The 19,093-nt window shown below is 40.1% G+C and overlaps 1 protein-coding gene across 4 annotated transcripts in view; it reads left to right on the forward strand.

The window, feature by feature from the left end:
• The first annotated feature begins 614 nt into the window (after positions 1–614).
• Positions 615–19,093, forward strand: part of RABGAP1L (RAB GTPase activating protein 1 like) — a 257,343-nt gene continuing 238,864 nt past the window's right edge. For 3 of the 4 annotated variants that reach the window (XM_050901437.1, XM_050901439.1, XM_050901440.1), the window contains exon 1: positions 1,440–1,499. The gene's annotated coding sequence lies outside the window, so the exon portion shown is untranslated. Of the gene's footprint in view, positions 663–1,439; positions 1,500–19,093 lie in introns of those variants that run through there. The other variant, XM_050901438.1, reaches the window with a different exon arrangement.

Here is a 19,093-nt window from a genome sequence, read left to right on the forward strand (position 1 = left end):
CTTCCATTGTTCTTCAGCCGTGGTCAAGAATTCTGACCCGTTGAGGCGCCAGCCTTTCTGCGAGCTGGATCGTTTCTAGAGGGCCGAAGAGAAACGTTTTCCAAAGGGAGCACTCCCGTGAAGCCACGCTGAACCTCAAGACCGACTTCGAGCCAGCCTCCGCGGCCAACCAGCCCCCCCGGGACGGCAGCGGTCCCGGCGGAGGCCGGCCGCGGAGGTGGCCTGACTCGGGGCAGTTCGCACCCGCCGCCGCTCGCACACCGAGCTCCTCTCGGCCGCCGGATCCGCCGCCGCCTCGCCCGAGCAGCTGGGCCGACCGGAGGGGTTGCGGTGGCGGCGGGTAACGGCCGCTCGCGCCCCTCGCTCCGCCCGGCCGCCCTCGGTGCCGGCGCTCGCGCCGTGTCAGGCGGGGGGGGGAGGGGAGGGGAGGGGAGCGGTGCGCGCGCGCCTGCCTGCCCGCCCGCGCGCGCCCCCGCGCGCTCCGCCATCCACCCGCCGCCGGAATGTGGACGGCGCTGGCCCGGCCCTGAGGCGGCTGCGCGGCCCGCCGAGCTGTTCTCGCCCGGCCTCCCGCTCCCCTGCGCAGAGAGCCGGTGGCGGAGCCGGGCGGAGGAGGGGCTGGCAGGCGGCGGCAGAGCGGGGGGACGGCTCGGCTGCCAGCGGTGAGTGAGGGGGACGCTGCCTCGGGCCTCCTTCGCCGGGGCGAGGGGTGGGGGTGGGGGGGTCTCCTGAGGGGTGGAGGCGGGAAGCGTCGTCGCTCCCTCAGGAGAACCGGCGGGGGGGTGGGGGAGAAGGGCGCCGGTCCGCCCCACCCGCCGCGTGTCACGGGGTGACAGTGCCCGGTGACCTGAGGTGGCTTCCTCCTTCGGCGGGCCCTGCCGGCACGGCCGCCGCCTCCGGGCCGGCTGCGCGGCCCCGGGAGCCGCCGGCCGCCTGCCCCGGCCCCCCTCACGGCGGCGGGGGAAGGAGGAGGCACGAGGTGCGTGGCTGTTCGGGGGATGGTGCCGCTTCTTGGTGTTCCCTTGCGTTTGTGTTGTGGGGGGGAGTTCCCTGTGCGCGGCTGGACGCTGGGGTAATGCCGCTTCGGGAGGAGCGGAGCTGGAGGAAAGGGGGGGACTTAAAAAATAAAGTTGTTTTCGCGGTGAGGGAAGGGAGAGGGTTGTGGAAGTGTTCATCTCCCTTCCTCCTCCTCCTTAGGAAAAGTGAAGTCACTTCCCAAGAGCCAAAACTAGCAAACTACTCTCCTAAGTCTGTGCCATCTACATGGCTCGGGTTCATCCACGTTTTGGTTTTTTGTGGGTTTGTTAGTTTTGTTTTGTTTTGTTTTTTTCTTTTCTCAAAATTTTTTTTTCAAGCCTCCTTCCACAGTTAGGCCCTCCCTAACTGTGATCTGGTACAAAAATCCTTGTCTTTAGAAAGAGTACTTCAAAACCTCCTGAAACCATCTGAAGTGGGTATGGCAGTCTGAATGAAATGGACTTGTCAGCTCTGCTCGTTTTGTAAGTTTCTGAAGTGTGGCATGTGCTTTGCTCTTGCTGTCACTCTTTCAAAGCTGTGTTGTTAAGATTGCTTGTTTTTGATAGTGTTGTAAATAAATCATAACTTACCACATTTCATAGCTGCATGCATGTATGCATCTGTTCTTTTGTGTAAAAGAGGGGGAAAAAAAATTTAAAGTGTCAACTCTTCTTCAAAACAGAAACAAATCCAGCAAAAAACAAGAAATAGCTTGCTTAGGTAAGCGTTGCTTTTCTCTTTCACTGTCAAGCTGTACTCTCGCAACCATGTCGGTGACTTTTCAAATAAAACTTTGGAGAAGGGCAACTGTCCTTTCCGTCTACAAAGACATCTCAGGCAACATTCTCTTATCCCTTTAAATTCAGGAAAGGTACCGTGGCTTTATTTGACTGAATCCCTGTGATATAGGCCAAAATCCTGCGTGTCTGTCAGACCGACTCATGCTCCAGATCTTATGAAGATTTACTGGGAGTGTAAGATTAGTTCTGCAAGTTATGCCTGTGTCTAGGTTTTAAGTAGGGTTGTAGCCAATATTGTTTGTTTATGTGGGTTATATGGTATTAATGATGCTAATTAAGAGGTTAGTTTGCAGTTTAAACTTGAATGGGCTACAAATATAGTTACACATAGTAAGCACAAATTGACTCCAGTGTTGTAAGAACTGAAGCTAAATTGGAGCATTACTGGAAGTACTCTGCAGTGTTTTCTTTAAGATCGTTACAGTGAAATGTATTGCTTGGTTAAAAATAGCATTCAGTCCTTTAAAAAGTGATTCACAGATTAAGATTTGGTAATGTTAATAAGAGGATTGCAAAAAGATCCAGGGCATAATGTGGCTTTCTGTGAAACCAAGTTCCTGGTGCGTACTCCCTAGCATTTGAAGACAATCTGAGTTGTGGCTGCTCCTTCCCTCGTGTCATCAAAGGGACTTCCACAGCCAGGAAGTGTGTAAAGAGAACTAATCTGGTCAAAAAGTAGTACTTTTATTTATTTTTTTTTTTCCTCCCTAAGTTACTTTTTGGTTAGAACAACTTCCTGAACCAGCTCACTTGCCTGGTCATATGGACATTGTCTCAATCCAGAGGAGGAAGAAGTGTGTTGGTAGGGAGGGGGGCATAACTGCAGTCCTGATACAGTCACATAAGTTGTGATGGGTGATGCACTTATCTGGGTCATAGTTTTATGGTCGGTAAGTTAGTATAAGAAGGCACTACTGCTAAAACTAACACTACCCTGTGTTGTTGATTGGCTTATGCCTCTTGTGGTGAAGGTAGAAAATGATAGTAAGGGTGGTAGGAGCTCTTCTTTTTCTATCAGTACTGGCTTACACTGATTATGAAGCCATGGTGTCATTTGTCTTTTTTATTTACTTTCAGCAACATTAAACGGACTATTGCTTTTTAAGAGCCACCTCTATGTCTCTATTTTTCTTCCATGTGTCCACAGAAGTAGCTGTGGTTTTCTTCTGCTCTCTCCTTTGCATATCCTTTCTTCTCTCTAAACTCTTTGTTGATTCATTAATTTCAAGGAACGATCTGGGCATTGTTAGGTAGAGGCTTTTGTAAATTTATTCATCTCTAATTTAAAAATAATCAGTTGTGTATTGTTATTACCTATGCTATAATTGGAAGGCTATTTCAAACTTGACTGATCTTAGTAATTACACGCCTTCTGATTTCCAGTCTAGATTAATTTGTCATTGGATTATACCCATTTTATGTACCCAATAGACTGCTATGTTATAGTGGCACTTTTGATCTTGGTATCAAAAGCAGCAGCACTCTTAAACAAATGGATGCAAAAATGTGTTGAAGTGCAACACTGAATGTTTCTTTTCTCTTTTGACCACTAGCTATACTAATCTTTCCTGTAATAGTGCTCAGTTTCTCCCCATGAATTTTAATCTTGACCTTCTGAGTGAAAATTAAAATGCACATTTCAAGTATTAACATTGAGCTTCATAGAGGTGTCCTTTTAATGGAGATGAGATTAAGATGTTTTCAAGTATACTTTCATAAGATGTGTTTTTTGAAATTCATACCTTTGGCAGTTTGTTCCAGCCTCCATCTTACTCTTATACTGGTACAGTTATTAAAGGAGCCATTACTGTAACCGGGATTGCTGAAGGGATTCTTTCTTCTTTGACAGAGTCCTGGTTCATAAGCAAAGCCTGACATATTTGAAAAGAGTTTGAAATTTATTTATTTCACCTTTTTCTGTATCCTTAACTTGAAAAAGAAACAAAGCCAGTGTGTAGATTATTAGAAAATACCTCTGTGGCTTTTAAGGTGTTTACTTAATTTTGATATCAGAATTGTTCCAAGAGAGAACTTTGTGAAGCTGAAAGAGAAAAAGTAGTTAGTGTGTTGGGTATGACTGTTTGTAAACAGTACATAAATAAATAAATTGTTTTCCAAAACCTGCTATTTAACTAATAAATTATTCTGAAAGATGAGTAAGGCCCTTGTGGAAAACCTCTGCTATATTGTTTCTTTGGTGGAACATTTCTTATTCTTTGGAAAGAATGGCAGGGACAAACGTCTTCCTAATGTTTTTAAGTGGACAGAGGAAAAATTAAAGTTTTTGCCACAAAGTGAGATGGATCACAGCCCTCTGGTTTTCTGCTCTCGTCATCCCTGAAACATGAATCAGGATACCAAAGAAGGTGTGGGGTTTTTTTAGCTCAGGTAACCTTAAAAGTGCAAAATTGTTCTGATGCTGAAAACTTACTTTGCCTAGTTATGGGGGAAGCACAGTCGTACAAACGGAAGAAGTTCTAAGTAGTAGATGAGAGATGTTTACATTTTTGTGTACCACATTGGATGCGTGCTTACTATATGTACAGAACAACTGAAATTTTTTAATATATGATTAGAAGTTATAAACTTGATGCAAAAATTGCTAAATGAAAGTTTATGAAATAGACTCATTTAGGTTGGAAAGGGCTTCTGGGGGTTATCTAATCCAGCTCCCTGCCTAAATTAAAGCAAGAGCAATTTAGATAAGGTTGTTCCAGCCTTTAACACCTTTCTGGGTAACCTGTCTCCATGTTTGACTACCCTCATAGTGATTTCCCCCCCCCCCCTTTTAAGCTAATTGGAATTTACTTGCCAACTTATGTCTGTTGCCTCTTGTCCTGTCACTGTGCACCATCCAGAAGAATCCAATTCTGTCTTTTTGGCACCCTTCCATTAGATAGTTGACAGCAATAAGGATTCCTCTGAGCTTTTTCTTTTCCAGGCTGAGCAAACCCAGTTCCCTTAGCCCCTCATTGTACATCATGTGCTCCTGCCGTCTGACCAGCTTAGTGGCCTCCACTGGGCTTGCTCCAGTGTGTCAACATCTGTCTTGTACAGGGGAGCCCAAAACTGCACCCAGTACTCCAAACGCAGTCTCACAGGTGCTGAATAGAAGGGATGGATCGCTTCCCTGGACCTGCTGGCTGGAATCCTGCTAATACAGCCCAGGGTGTGCTTGGCCTTCTTTCCTGCGACGGTGTGCTGCTGACTCATTTTCAACTTTTTGCCTGCTGGGATCTCCAGGTACTTTTCCGCAAAAGTCGCTTTGTACCTGGTTAGGGTCCAGCCTGCCTTGTCACACGGGGTTATTCTGTCGCGGATACAAGACTTGCCACTTGCCTCTGTTGAACTTCATGAGGTTCCTGCCAGTGCATTTCTCCAGCCTGTCCAGGTCCCTCTGAGTAGCAGCCCGGCCCTCCAGGTGTTGACCACTTTGCCCAATTTGGTGTCATTGGCAAACTTGCTGTGGATACACCCTGTCCCGTCATCTAGATTATTAATAAAGACATCAGATGGTACTGGTTTCAGTGGTAATCCCCAAGGGATGTGACTGTAACCACTTGTTACTGGACTTGGTACTGCTGATTGCTGTTTTTTCAGCCCAGCAGTCCAGTCAATTTCCCAAAGACTTTATTGCTTGCTTACCCAGTGCCTGTCTCACCAGTTTGGCTGTAAGGATACTGTGGAAGACTGTTGTTAATGGCCTTCTGTATTCAATGCTCTTCCGTCATCTGCTGAGCCAGTCGTCTCCTTGCACTAAGCTATTGTGTTCATCAGGCATCATTTGCCCTTGGTAAATCTATTCTAGCTATTCCCGATCACCATCTTGTCCCTCTTGGGCAGGGGAATAGCTTCCAGGAGGATTTGCTCCATAATCCTCTCATGGACTTAGGTTAGGCTGGCTGATCTGTAGTTGCCTGTATCCTCCTTCTTGCTCTTCTTAAAGTTGGGTGTGATGTTTGCCTTTTTTCCAGTCGTAAGGAACCTCCCCCAATCTCATGGCCTTTCAAAAAGTGGTAGTGTGTCGTATTTTGGTGACATTGGCCAGCTCCCTCAGGACTCTCAGATGTATCCCATCTGGTCTCACAGACTTGTGTGTTTCCAATTTCCTGAAATGCTTCCAAACTCCATCTTCCTCTTTTGGAGGTAATTCTTTGCTCCAGCAGACTCTGCTACTAGGCTCAGGGGCCTGGGAGGCTTGAGGGCGGACCTTACCAGTGAAGACTGCGGCAAAAAAGGTATCGAGTATGTCAACCTTTCCATGCACTTTGTTACCAGGTCCCCTGTCCCACTGAGCAGAGAGAGCACTTCTTCCTCATCCTTCCTTTTGCTGCTGATACAGGGGTCCGCCCTTGTTGCCCTTCATCCCTTGTCGGTTTTAGCTCCAGCTGGATGTTGTTTTTTCGTAATGCCATCCTTGCATGCACAGGCTGCGTCTCTGTGTTCCTCTTGCGTAGCCTCTCCCTGCATCTACCTTCTGTGTGCTTCTGAAGCAGAGATCAAAGCTGTTTCATTTTACCCTTTTGTATCTAGAAATGTGTAAAACTTCGAAAAGAAATTTTTTGAAGTCTTGGTTAATAAATGATTCTAACCTCAGCATGAAATGTTTGAATGAAAGATGTCAGTTCCTCCTAAGCAAGCAGTAAGCATTATCAAGCTCTTGTGATAAGGGAGTAAGTCCTGTCTAAAATGTAGAGTGCAACTTGTACTGTAGTGCCAAGGAGACAAAACAATGAGAAAAATGAACCACACCTCTTTTTTTTTTTTTTTTCCCCATAACTAAAATAATTAACTCTAGGTAGAAATTTACAGCTTCAGTGTATGCCCTTCCCTTTTTTGTGCATTGTAGATGAAAAGGAGATGTTGACATTTAGCAGCAAGATGGTTGGATAAATATTTAACTTAATGCAGTCTGTACGTAAGTGTTTTCAATTGGAATTAATTTTATGTTTTTCTGTCGATGCATAAATCCATTTTAGAAATCATTGGAATAAACTAAAATTTTGGAAATTGAACCATTTTAAATGAGTAGTGGGGGATCATTTATTTTATGCATTCATTCGACCCCTCAGTTGTTATGTTTGAGTTTTGCATTTCTCAGTTAGTGAAGAAAAATAAGGGAGAGAGTTGTTGAGTTATAGTCTGTGCAAACAGTTTGAAACAAATTTCTTAACTGGTTTGAACTCTCTGCATGTGCTTGATGTTGCCTGCAGTTTCTTAATTGGTATAAGTGTTGTGATTTTTGCTGATGTACTTTTGTTGACTTACTGGTACCAAGATAAACCCTTGGTTATAGGCTCAGGTATGTCAGTTACTGGTCTAGATTTTCTGTCTGAATAGGTCTTTGGTATCCATTTGGGCTAGAAATATGTTTTTTAGCATGGTTGGGAGTTCTGAGTTGATTTCTAATATAGTAGAAAGGTATTCAAGTGGAGTTACATTTCTATGCAAAACAATGCTCAATAACTGTGGTAGTTAATGGTAAAATTGCAGTCTGCACATTTGCCTTTCAAATGTGGTCTTTCATTTTACTTTAGGCTACTGGCAAACTCTTAAATAGTGAAGCTCATTACTAATGATGGTGGACAACTCCCTGGCTTAATTGCTCAAATTCTTAGTATCTCCCATGTGATTTCTAAATAGGAAAGAAAAGGTCAAAGGGCAGAGAAAAGTGAAAGGTATTTTTAAGACCCAGTAAATTGTCACTTAGAACAGGATTTTAGTCAGTGACTGAATCTAAGAGTGGATCTTGAAGGCCATTTGCTAAGTGGCTGAGTATGATTTCCATGTTACTGTTGGGCTTAGAAGTGAAGCATGTGGCTCGACGTCATATAGTAAGTCAGTGACACAGGTGAGGAGTGAAATGGAGATGAGTGTAAGTGACAACAAAGTCCTTTCTCAGTACTTGCTGTAAAACTCATGTAGTAGTAATCCTTTTAATGTAAGGAATCAGTTTTGAGTAACTTACCATTCATGACCAATCCCTGGTCTTTTCTTGCAGGCAGGCAGAGTTGTCAGAATGTCTCTTACATTTTTTTTTTTTAATATATATGTGTGTGTGTGTATATTTTTTTTTTTTTATTCTTTCCTCACCAGAACTTCTATATGGCAAGTTTTGTATTGCAAGATGTGACGATCTAAGTTTCCAGAGGACAATTACTTAGTAGTTATGGAATAGTCTTGAAGTTATACTTCTTGTCAGTGATAAGCAATTCTTAAACCTCTGTACTTTCAGGGTGCTGAGCTAAGTTAAGTAGCTGTACTTTCCATTCAAGTATAGCTGACCTTTCTGATTAGGTCATGTCTGTTGTATGTGCCTTAAGACACACAACCAGATTTTTTTGAGTAGGGAGCATATTGCAGATGCTGATCTGTTGCAGTTGTTCATACATTTGACAGGCTAACCTTATTTTTCCTATTGGAAAGAAAAAGAGTGAGAGTTAAGGCTTTGTCTGAGAATCTTATTCTAAGGATTGACTTTTAGTGTGAATTAATTGTTTAGTTAATTTTGATAATCTTTACTACTATTTAGGGAAATAGGTCCTTTTAATGTAAGTTGGTTTCTATCTTAACTAGAAATGCATCTCTCCCCCTCTGCCCCCTGCTATGTTTTGAAAAGTAGTTACATTGAAATATGCTGCTTTTCTATTCAGTACAATTATTCATGTAGTGTTATGGCCTTACAGTGGTATAATAGTGGCATGTCTCCAGGTACTTTTGAATGTTTTGATTATAAATTCTATAGCAATGTGCACTTTCCAAAATTTCTCCAGTGGAAAACAGTTCAAAGTAATTCAATTTAGATATTTTGACTTGATTACTGCACTTCTCAGAGATCTAAACTTGTTATCTACTATTTCGGCATAATAAGTAAGATGGTTCTAATTTGTGCTTCTGTTGTGTATGCAAACTCTTAATGTGTTTTTTCTGAAATTAGACAAAATAATTTTGCTGAGATCCACAGATATGGTCCAATACACATATTTGTGTGTTGTGTACACATACTGTATACACATGTGTATTTCTAACAAATGTTACAATAAAAAAAAGTAGGTATGTTAATTTTTTCTCTTCGTTGTCTAACTCTTTATTCTCCTCCCAGAATTTTAACTTAGGATGAAGGCTTTGCTATGCCTGTTCAGTTCTGAGGCCTTTGCAGGCAAATCAGTGTGAAAATAAAATGCAAATAATCTTAATCTAATGCACTGTCTTTGTGTGTGTGTATTTAGACACAAAATACAAGATCCAGAGTTTTAATTTAGAAGTAGGTGGAGAAATTCAGTAACTAGCTAAACTTTTAAAATAAACTTGCAAAAATAATTTGGAGTTTTTTCTTTGTACTTAAATAAGGTACTGGTATATTTCCCTTTATTAAGAGTTTGAATGTTGCAAACTGATACTTTTTTTCATAGGAGCCTGATTTTTTTTTTTTTTCTTTTAGATGGTACTGAGAAACAAATCCTAGATTATATGATTTAGACTGAGCATCTGAAATGCATGGGGCAGAAAAAGGATTTTTTTTTTTTTTTTTCCATTCTGTGAACCCTTTGTTTTATTTTGTTCCACTGGTCTATACTTTCATAATTTCCTGTTATTTTGAAGAGAACTCTCACAGGTAACTTTTTGGTGGCAATGCTGCATAAGCAATAGCTGTATCCAGTCCTAGCTGCTTGTTTTTCTGCATTATTGTGCTAACATATGTGCTTGTGTAGTCAAGTGTTGAACTGGCTGAAGAAATGCTCTAATCCTCCTTTCTTTCTCTGGGGTTAGTTGTCAGTCACTGAAGCTGTCCAGTCTCTTTTAGTGTGTGACTGCCCGGATACTTGTGCAATCTTAGCAGAGAAGGTGGGAAGAGTTGCAGCTTTTTTAGGCGGTTCTTCACCTCCTGCATCTTCAAGATATTACTGAAATATCTGTAGCTTGTAAGTATCAAGATTTTCAGCTTGAATTTAAGTGTTTCTGAGCATTGGCGTGCAAAACAGCCATGGAGTTGAAAGAGAACTTTTTGTGTGTGCCAGCAGTTGATCTGGGAGTAAAACTTGAATTGGAACTCAGATCATGTGGTGCAGTGAAGACTAGCCCTTGGAGATATTAGTCCTTTCTGTTCATGTAGGCAGTTTGTGTTTGCTCATAGATGTACACTTCTATCATAAAAAGATATTTTTATTCCTGTTATACTTGATCCTAATTGTTAATAATTAGTGTTGGCAATATAAACTTCCAAGAAATTGGGAACTGCTAGCTAGAATTCTTCCTGGAGATAACTGTTCAATGATTCTGAGGAAAGAGTAAGGAATGAAAGTGACTATGGGCACAGTAGAAAAGTCAGTAACTGATTTTTATGTTGTTTTGAATGTTAATTGTTACTGTTTATTGCTATAGGGTTGTATAAAAACTGTGAGGGGAGAGGGGAAAGCATTGATTGAAATGTCCAAGAAAATACTTTGTCAAGCCCCAAAAGAGTAACGTGAAGTTGGGAGTTCCCCATAGTTGTTGTGAGTGCTAATTTGCCTTTGACCCTTATAGCTTCCCTTTTCTGATTCTTCTTTTCTTTCATCATATTGAGACATCAGAAAGTGAGACTGACTATAAAGGGGTCAGACTGAAGTGTAGTTTAGTATCTAGCTTTTGATAGTAGCCAGAGAAATCAAAGGGTGTAATAAGACAAATACAAGTGATCCTTGTTCCAGCAGACCCTCCCAGTTTCTCTCCCTGGCCTCTGTGATTCTGCTTTTTGTTCTTTCTGGTAGTAAGCGAACTCCTGGGGTCTTGTGGTGGAGTATGGAAAAAGTAGTTGCATTATTCTGTACATTTCCCACAAAATTCATGTGAGGTGCCATAATAAGATTACATTCTTATACTGTGTAGATGTGCAGTTAGTATCATCTGTTTTTCTGGGGCTTCTGAACAGCCAACTTCTGATTTTGCACAGTGGGGGCTTGGGTGCTTTGTTGGGCCTGTTGAAGACTCAGCTTTGACTCAGATGTGTGGTGGAGTGGTGGTGCTCATCTAGGTTGCACTTCCTATTTTGGGTTCAGATTCCATGTATTGTAAACAGTTTACTTCTTCCATGGCTTTTTCCCTGGTAGTGCCAGCTTTACCCATTCTAACACTTTGGCTCTGAGGTTGTTTGGAGTAGCCCATCTTTGTTAGTTGCAATCTCTCAAATGTGCGTTTGTCATTTTGGTACCTCGTACTGTGTTTAGGGACTTCATAACTTAACACTCTCCCTTAATGGAGACCAAGGTAGTAGGCTGAAAATACTGTTGTGGAAAGGGGATGCTTATATAACTACTTAGTAGAACATGACCTTTCATACTTCTTCACGTTTCTGTGAATTTTATATTTTAGATTAGTTGCCTGTAACTTCCTCCCTTTGTTTCCAGAAGTAAAAATGGGTTGTGGTAGTATTTAGTATGTAAACATTGATAGTAAGCTTTCATATCTCCATTTAATGACAACCATGTATCACTTGTGTTGAAACCAATAGTAAAGCATGTTTATATTTGGGAAGCTATCTTAAACTTTGAGAGATAGAGACTGTGATTTAAAAAAAAAAAGAAGAAGAAAAAAGGTATAGTAATTGCAGATACAGCTTTTTGGCTTCTCAGGATTTCTTGTTTATGTAAGCAGGTGAATTTATCAAATTAGAAATATGATATAACACTTAAAATTCAAGCTACTCTGGGTAGCCTGTCTCAACAGACAAATACTGGTTTTGTTCATGGTTGTTGGCTAAAGTTAGACAAGATGATTGCATCAAGAAAATTAATGAGAGTTCTGTCATAGCTTTTTGCAAGATTCTTGCAGTTACACTTGGTGATGATATGAGCAACTATTTTGTATTATTTTAAATACCTTTTCCCCAGCAAGAGCTTATTCTGTGATTTTATAGACTGGTCTAGATTAGCCTGAGGCTTACACCAAATATAATCAATGAGAGTCATTCAATTTAATAAGCAAGGTGCATAAGATCTAGATAATGGTGATCTGGCCAAGAGGCTAAGTTAATTAAAAAAAAAAAATTTTTTTTGAGCTGTTTTTCTTTAAGCCCAGTGATAGTTTCACCATAAGAAGGATCTAAAAAGTCTTTTTGTCATGATGTTTTTAACATAGAACTTATCCTTCAAAGCAATTCTACTTACCAGATTTGACTACTGGAAAAAAGCTGCAAAAACAAACCAAAAACTTTCTTTGGCAGCCCCAGATTAATTTATCTATTGGAAACTTTTCTTTCTTGTAGGCGATGGTTAAAGGTGGCTTTTTATGAGTCTTTTCTATAATACCTTGAGATGTACTTGTTAGCTGTTTCAAGGAATTTCTAAAACAAGAACGTAAAATAGAGTGATCAAAAGATCTTACCTGGTTTTTGATTACATGGGGTTTAATTTCTTTGTTTAATTTAGTTTTTTCTTTAATCCTTTAGGAGGAAAAATAAATTCTGATCATTATGGATATCTGGGATGAAAAGAAGAGAAATTGTGTCTTGGAAAAAGGGCACGCATGTTCTTTCTATTTCCCATTTCCCTTTTCAGGCAGTGTGTATTCAGGAAATACTGAGCTTAAGAAATTCTTAAGCTTTCCAGGGCTTGGTTTGAAAAATGTTTTGGAAGGGAACATTATGCATAGCATCTTCTGAAAATCAAGGTCGTACGCAAACTGCCAGTGTGAGATTATATATACACACGCACACACCATTCTTGGGTTAGAATTTGAAGGTAACTTCTGTGGTTAAGAACAAAACATTGTGATTTCGAGTTAAATCAGCAAAACCTAATATTCCCAAAATGCATGTTGCAAATCTCAAGGTAACAATTGTGATAACTTACCATTCTGGCTTTGAGGAACAAGGATTTTACTAACTCTGAAGGCAGTTGGTGCCAGGCAATGAATCAAGATTTCTTGTGTGTTTCACTGATGTCGGAAGTGACACTTTACAAGGCGCTTGTTTGGCAAGGAGAAAGATTGGCACCCAGGATCACTACTGTGTTGTATCATACTGCTGTTCCGTATGGTCTCTTTTGCTTTACATCATGTAATTCTTACTGGAAATAATAGCTTGGGGAGAAAATACCTGGTTGAAATATTCAATGTATTTAATGGAGAGCAGTTGTTCCATTGGCTAAATTACACCCAAACTGTTACTTTTACTATTAAGGAATAAACCATGAAATAATCTCTTTAAAACAATGATTGTCTTATGCTACTGCTTTCCTCTGGAATATAGGTCATTATATTTTTGAGTGAATGGCCATACAGTTCAGTTAATTGGCTGGTGCTCAGTTTCAGTTTGAATGCTGCCTGCAAGCATCATGTAGCAATGGAAAAAAAGTAGGAAACCCAGGTTTGTCAAACTCCAGCTATGAAAAATTGGATACTCTTTGTTGCTACTTTATATTTTCCAAAGTTAAAAATTAGTTACTGGCTCAAGAAGCTGAAGTGTTAGTGTTTAGTTGATGACAGGGAAACAGTGTGAAGGTGTACTAGAGTTGTTTTATTTGCATTGTTTGCTTTATCCTTGAGGCAGAATGAGCTACTGCGCTTAAGCTAGTTGTTTGAAATTCTGGTAGGCTACTGAGTAAACCTGTTTGCCAGAACTTGACGTATAAGTGTGATGTTTTTTGTTTGGGGTTGTTTTTTTTTTTTTTTTTAATAAAATACGTATGAAGACTGATAACATCTCTAGAGCAGCAGAAGCCTTCTTATTTACACTCATTTCTAAGTTGTACTTTTTGGAAGGGGTTAGGGAGGAGAAAGATTTTTCTTTTAATTGGCAGAAAATAAAATGTATTCCTTAAATTGGTTAAACACTAATTGTATTAACTAGCATTGATTATACTTGTAAACAGCATAAATTAATATGTGTCAGCAAGAGGCATGTGTGCTAATGTAATCTGTTCTTCAACTGATGTCTCTTACGCCACCAACTTCTGTGTATGGACAAATCTTAGACCTGAATAATTGTTTAAATAATTGTTAAAAAGAATCCCCCCAGCCTTATTTTTAACTCTGTTTTATCTAGGGTGTAGCTTGTCCTCCATGACTTTTATTTGCTCAGACTGCACAATTAAAAAAAAAAAAAAAGGAAGTACCCAGCTTGATGGGAGGCTACCTTTGTAGCTAGCAGCTTACCTGATATTTTTTCACTTATCTGGACTGATCTAGTGTTCATGATGCTTCTTCCACCCGATATGTAAATTTTAGGGGTTCAGATCAGTGGGTTTGTTTTGTTTTTAAATTTGCTTCTCATCTTCCTTCATGCCTTTAACTTGCGGTGATTGATGGTCTCTGCTGAAGAGGAGAGATGGTGCTTCTCTGGCTGTAAATGTCAGCCGCTTGCTTGCCTGAGTCATGCTCCAGTTAAGTACCAACCACGGGCCTACCATTCCTCTAGAAGGGTTCTTCACCCTGATGATCTTCAGATAAATAGAAACGGTATTTTTCCCCGAGTGACTCCAAACTATGAATCTTTGTGATGTTTAAGTGGTTCAGTGGCTTATGGGTAATCCAGAGATTCAAGGCAGGAAAGCTATTTCTCTCCTTTATAAGAAATGTCTCAGTATTCATAATGTGATGTGTTTAAAATGTGCTGGTTAGAATTTATTTGAGAAGATGTGGATGTAGTATGTTTTTGAAGGAGAGCAGACATTTTCTTGTTTATGTAGTTCTCTTTTGATTCTATTTTCCTTAAATTGTTATTCCTTGGCTATAAGATTGACATGTAAAAACAGTCTGCAAAACCTCTGTATCTAGGCACCCGGTACAACAATTAAAAACAGTTTGCCGTCCATGAACAGACTAATTATTTGCTGTTGCCTACGCAGTAGACGTTTGCTTTCACAGAGGAGACAGTGTTGCCAAAATAAGCTATGTGGTTACTTTCTTGTTGTGGGGTTTTTGTTTGGTGTTGTTTTTTTCTGTTTTTCCTTTGGAAAGATTTTTGTTCTTAACATTGCTTTCCTGGAAATTAGAAGAATTTTTTTATACATATATGTATATGTATTTTAAAATATAGTGATACAGCAGTCACACCTCTGTATTAGGTTGATTTTAATCTTGGGAAACAGTAGTGGTAAGCCAAGTAAATGCTTGTTTGTTTGTTTTTCCCGTATGTGATTTACATAGTCTTTCACTGCCAGAGATAAGACACTGGGAAACAATTTATGGGTAATAAAACAGTAGTTAGTATGAACATAGAGACTTAGCTTCTTATATAAAGATTACACAAAGAGAAGTTGAAATTAAGGATAAAATTACAGTGCTGTTGTTGTCAGTGAGATTTAAACAAATTGATTTTATGACACGTAGGATTTTTTTCTGCATATATGTCCAGTCAATCAATAGAGAAAAGGGTTTTGGGGAAGATGGTTAGCTGTACTGCTTCAATATATAATATAATAAGGAATTTTATAATGTTGTTTAGTCTTTCAGTGAAAAAGTACTGAAAAGGTAAAACTTTGTGTATTTGAAGCATTTGTTAGCTTTCTGGGGAAGGTATGCCTCATTAACGTTAGCAAGCACATAGGGGTCAGAGCTCTGTATACTTCTCATTAAAGTTAGCAAGCTCATGGGGTGAGACCTACGGTAGCGCATAGTTTTGACACATTTCTTAAAAGTAAGATGCTGTGGTCAAGACAGTTATGTGTGTGTTTGTGTGTGTGTATAACTGTCGGTGTCTGTCCAATTTCCAGTTCCCTAAGTGGCAAGTTAGAATGTAACCACATCACTTCAGTAAACTAGGTATCTGAGTCACGTAGCGTCTGTGACTTCAAGTTCAGTTAGCTTAATGCTCTTTTTGCTGTCATGCGTTGTATTGTGTAGCTCAAAAAAAGGGAATAAACCATGCTTTTCAGTGTACATTTGTACTTCAGACATCTGTTAGCGGATGAATCTCTGCATAGCTGTATTGGACCTTCCTCTTCAGAAATGTCCCAGAGATTCTCTTGAGGAACCTTAGTTCTGAAAATAGGTAAAACTTATTTACCAGTATCTTATTTGGGGTTTGAGATCATCAAGCAAACTCTATGGCTTTGAAAGCCTGTCTTTAATACAGGACCCGATTTTGTTTGTCTGATAAAAGAAAGTATGAATTAGCCTGCTCTTGATTGCCTTCTTGAAAGAAGGCAAGAAGCTTCCTTTTAAAACATGTTTCGTGTTGCTTACTGAAAATAGATAGATCAACATTTATCTTGATTGTTTGTTGTCTTTTCATAGGTCTACATTTTATCTTTTTTTTTTGTTTTTTTGTTGGTTATAATGCTGAAACAAAATCAAAAGAAATTTTTTTTTCCCCCCGCGAACCAACAGTGAACTTGAGCAGTAACTTTGAAATATTTGTTTAATACAAACTGGAAGTAAACCCGAAAATGTCTGGTAACTGCTTCAGAAGACTGGTTCATGTAAAAATTGGTATTTACTTTTGGGGACTATTTTGATGAGGAAGTTTTTGAATCTAATCAGGTCTGCAAAGCAGCTCCCTTCTGGAAAGTCAGTGGCCCTACCTTCGATTCTTTTTCTCCTGTGATGGTGACTGTGTGTTGCCAGCAGTGCCCTGTCCTGAGCTACTCTGCCCAGCAATCCCGTGGATGTACATCACTACCTAGGTATTTGTATTTCTGTATGTGATGTGTTTTTGCAAGTCTGGATTCAATACGAAATACATGGAAGAGTTAGGGAGGGAAGGAATTAGGAGCATTTCTGTCCTGTGTCCCTTACTCTGATTCAGTGCTGAATCCACCTGGGTCTTCTGGGATTGCTGTTCTTCAGCTTCTCTTGCTCTTCAACCACTTAGGCTACTTTAGAAAGGGAGCTGCTGTGAACCTGGGATGACTTTCTGGAATCAAGTGGGGAAGCTGCTAGGTTTGGGCCTCCTAAAGCTTAGTACTGTACATATGTGTAGTAAGTTCCAGTCTCTGGCCCCAAAACACCTATATTCCAAGTAGTATGGCTTAGCTTTTATCCAGGACTTTGTATAAGCAAAACACTGGGAACTAAAGTACAGCAGAGAGATTAAGTCACTTGACCAAAACTACACAATAAAGCTCACAGAGAAAAGCAACAGCTTTTCTTCAGTCATTGTAGTATCCCTACAGCTTAAGATATTTTTTGGAGCAAGATCCACCCCCCAGCCCCCCCCCCCCCCCCCCCCCCCCCCCCCCCCCATTTAAAACTGGGTAAGTCTGATTAATTACTTTGTATCTCCAGAATCCTTTGGTCTGAAAATCCGTTTGTCAGAAAGCCTGTACTGAAATTGTTACTTTTAAAAATTTTAATCCTTTTATCATAGTAGGCTTTACTTAGCTGAATTTAGAAAAATTTCCTCCTGTGTATTTGTTTCTCAATTTTTTTTCTGTGTGGTATTGTTCATCAAAGTGTGGAGGAAAAATTATCTCCTCTATAGGAAAGAGCATGACTGTTCAAGATACTTCTTTTGTAGAAATTACTTCCTTGCGGTAGTAGTACATACTTCCCAGTATTTCTTACTGTGAAGAGAACTTTCAAAGCACAATTTGTTGTCATCTTTCTGAAGGCATTGTTGATAGAGCAGTTCTGACTCTTGGCTCTGGTGGTTTGGGAAGTTACCATCTGGTCTGAGGTTTCAGTTCTTGGAGCGGTGTTGGCAGAACAGAAGGTGTCTTCACACCTTGGCCACATTTGTTCATTTGGAACTAAACTGCACTAGCAGCTTAAACTAAGCCACTGGGCTTCATGCAAAAGTAGCTGAGGTGCATTATGTTTGCTGACTTTCCTGTCCCTGACTGTCAGCCCCTCTCTGCTGGTTACTGCCCTCCCAGTAACTTTAAACTGATAAAGCAAATGCTAAACCTCTTTCATCAGTATTCTGAGACAGCATTCAGCTCCAGGATTGTCTGCTGCTAACTTCAGGGAATAAACTTAACATGATTGTGGACTGTACAACTGTCTATGTGTTCCGACTAATGCAATCAAGAATAAATTCTTACATTCTTAACTTTCAGATTTTCATTAGAAAGGATGATCAAAAAAATGAGACTTATGAGTTTAGTAGTAGGGGTCTGTTCTGAGATTTTGTACGTGTCTAATAGGTGACACTGTCATTTGTTCTTTACCTTTTGTAGGAAAAAGGAGAGTTCAAGTGTATAACTCAGTAATGAGTAAAAAAGGAGTAAGTCCTCAATAGGACTAAAGCTAATGACAAAAGGGAAATGACGTGACAGTCTACTGACTGGAGGTGACTGGAAAGTCCAGAATGCACGTGTGTGTCTCCTTGTTACTAAAGAATAAAAAACCCCCTTCAGATGTTCTACTCCTTCCCTTCCCCGAATAACCTTAATGCATGATTCTTTCAGAGATATTTTTATTCTTTTTACTGCTTTTCCTCAGAAGTGCTTAGCTGAAGTATTAGGTCATGTGCCTTTATAACATAAAAATAGAACCTTTTTCGCTCTAAGTAGCTTACTACTTAAGATGGTATAAATCTCAATAATCTTCATGAGACTTACAGTTATATTCTTAAACTCTGACATGAACTTTACTCAAGTTGTTTAATTTGAAAAATGACTTGATCATGATTTTTGGTACTTAGTTTGTCTCCGGCATTAAAACATATTTTTGATCAAAGACTGATCATAAAATATTGTGTATAAAGCTTTCACTTTCTAAATAGAATGGGAGTAGAATGGGGGAGGAAATGAACAGTCTGTTCACACTGAGATTCTCATTTTTAGTACACACATTTTCCGTGAACGATCTAGAGCACTGCTGTTAATTTGTCATATGGCAAGTTCTCTAGCATGGACATCAAGAGGTTGTCTTAGCAGAAGACCTGAGCGGTTTGTAGACTTGTTCTTGTAACTGTACGTGTGTGAGCTAAAGAGTGTAGAACTGCATTCCTCTGGTTGAGGCATTCGCTTCCTGAATGTCTGACCTGTTTGTGTTCCTGTTTTACTACTAAACTGAAACTAATGTGGCTTTGTTTTGACTGAAATGGGATAGAGGGCATTCATGTGAATAACGCTGATGGCAGGTTGGAGTAGGCTATAATGAAAGGCTAGAATTAGGGGTTCTGGGGTGGTAATTTATTCAGCTAAGATAGTTGTATGTGGAAAAAGGTGTGTGTCTGCACTGGATGTGGTGGTTTAAGCTGATTGTAAAGACAAGCTTGGAGTACGCTCTTAAGGACATTAAAGGCCTTGCAAGTCAAATGTAATTGCAAGAATGTGTATGGTATGCTTTTAAGTATCTGATCTGACTGAGAAGCTCCTTGCAGTCATCTGATGTTTATAATATTTCCTTTG

This window comes from Gymnogyps californianus, chromosome 8, assembly GCF_018139145.2.
Source record: "Gymnogyps californianus isolate 813 chromosome 8, ASM1813914v2, whole genome shotgun sequence".
In the NCBI taxonomy this organism is placed as follows: Eukaryota; Metazoa; Chordata; class Aves; order Accipitriformes; family Cathartidae; genus Gymnogyps; species Gymnogyps californianus.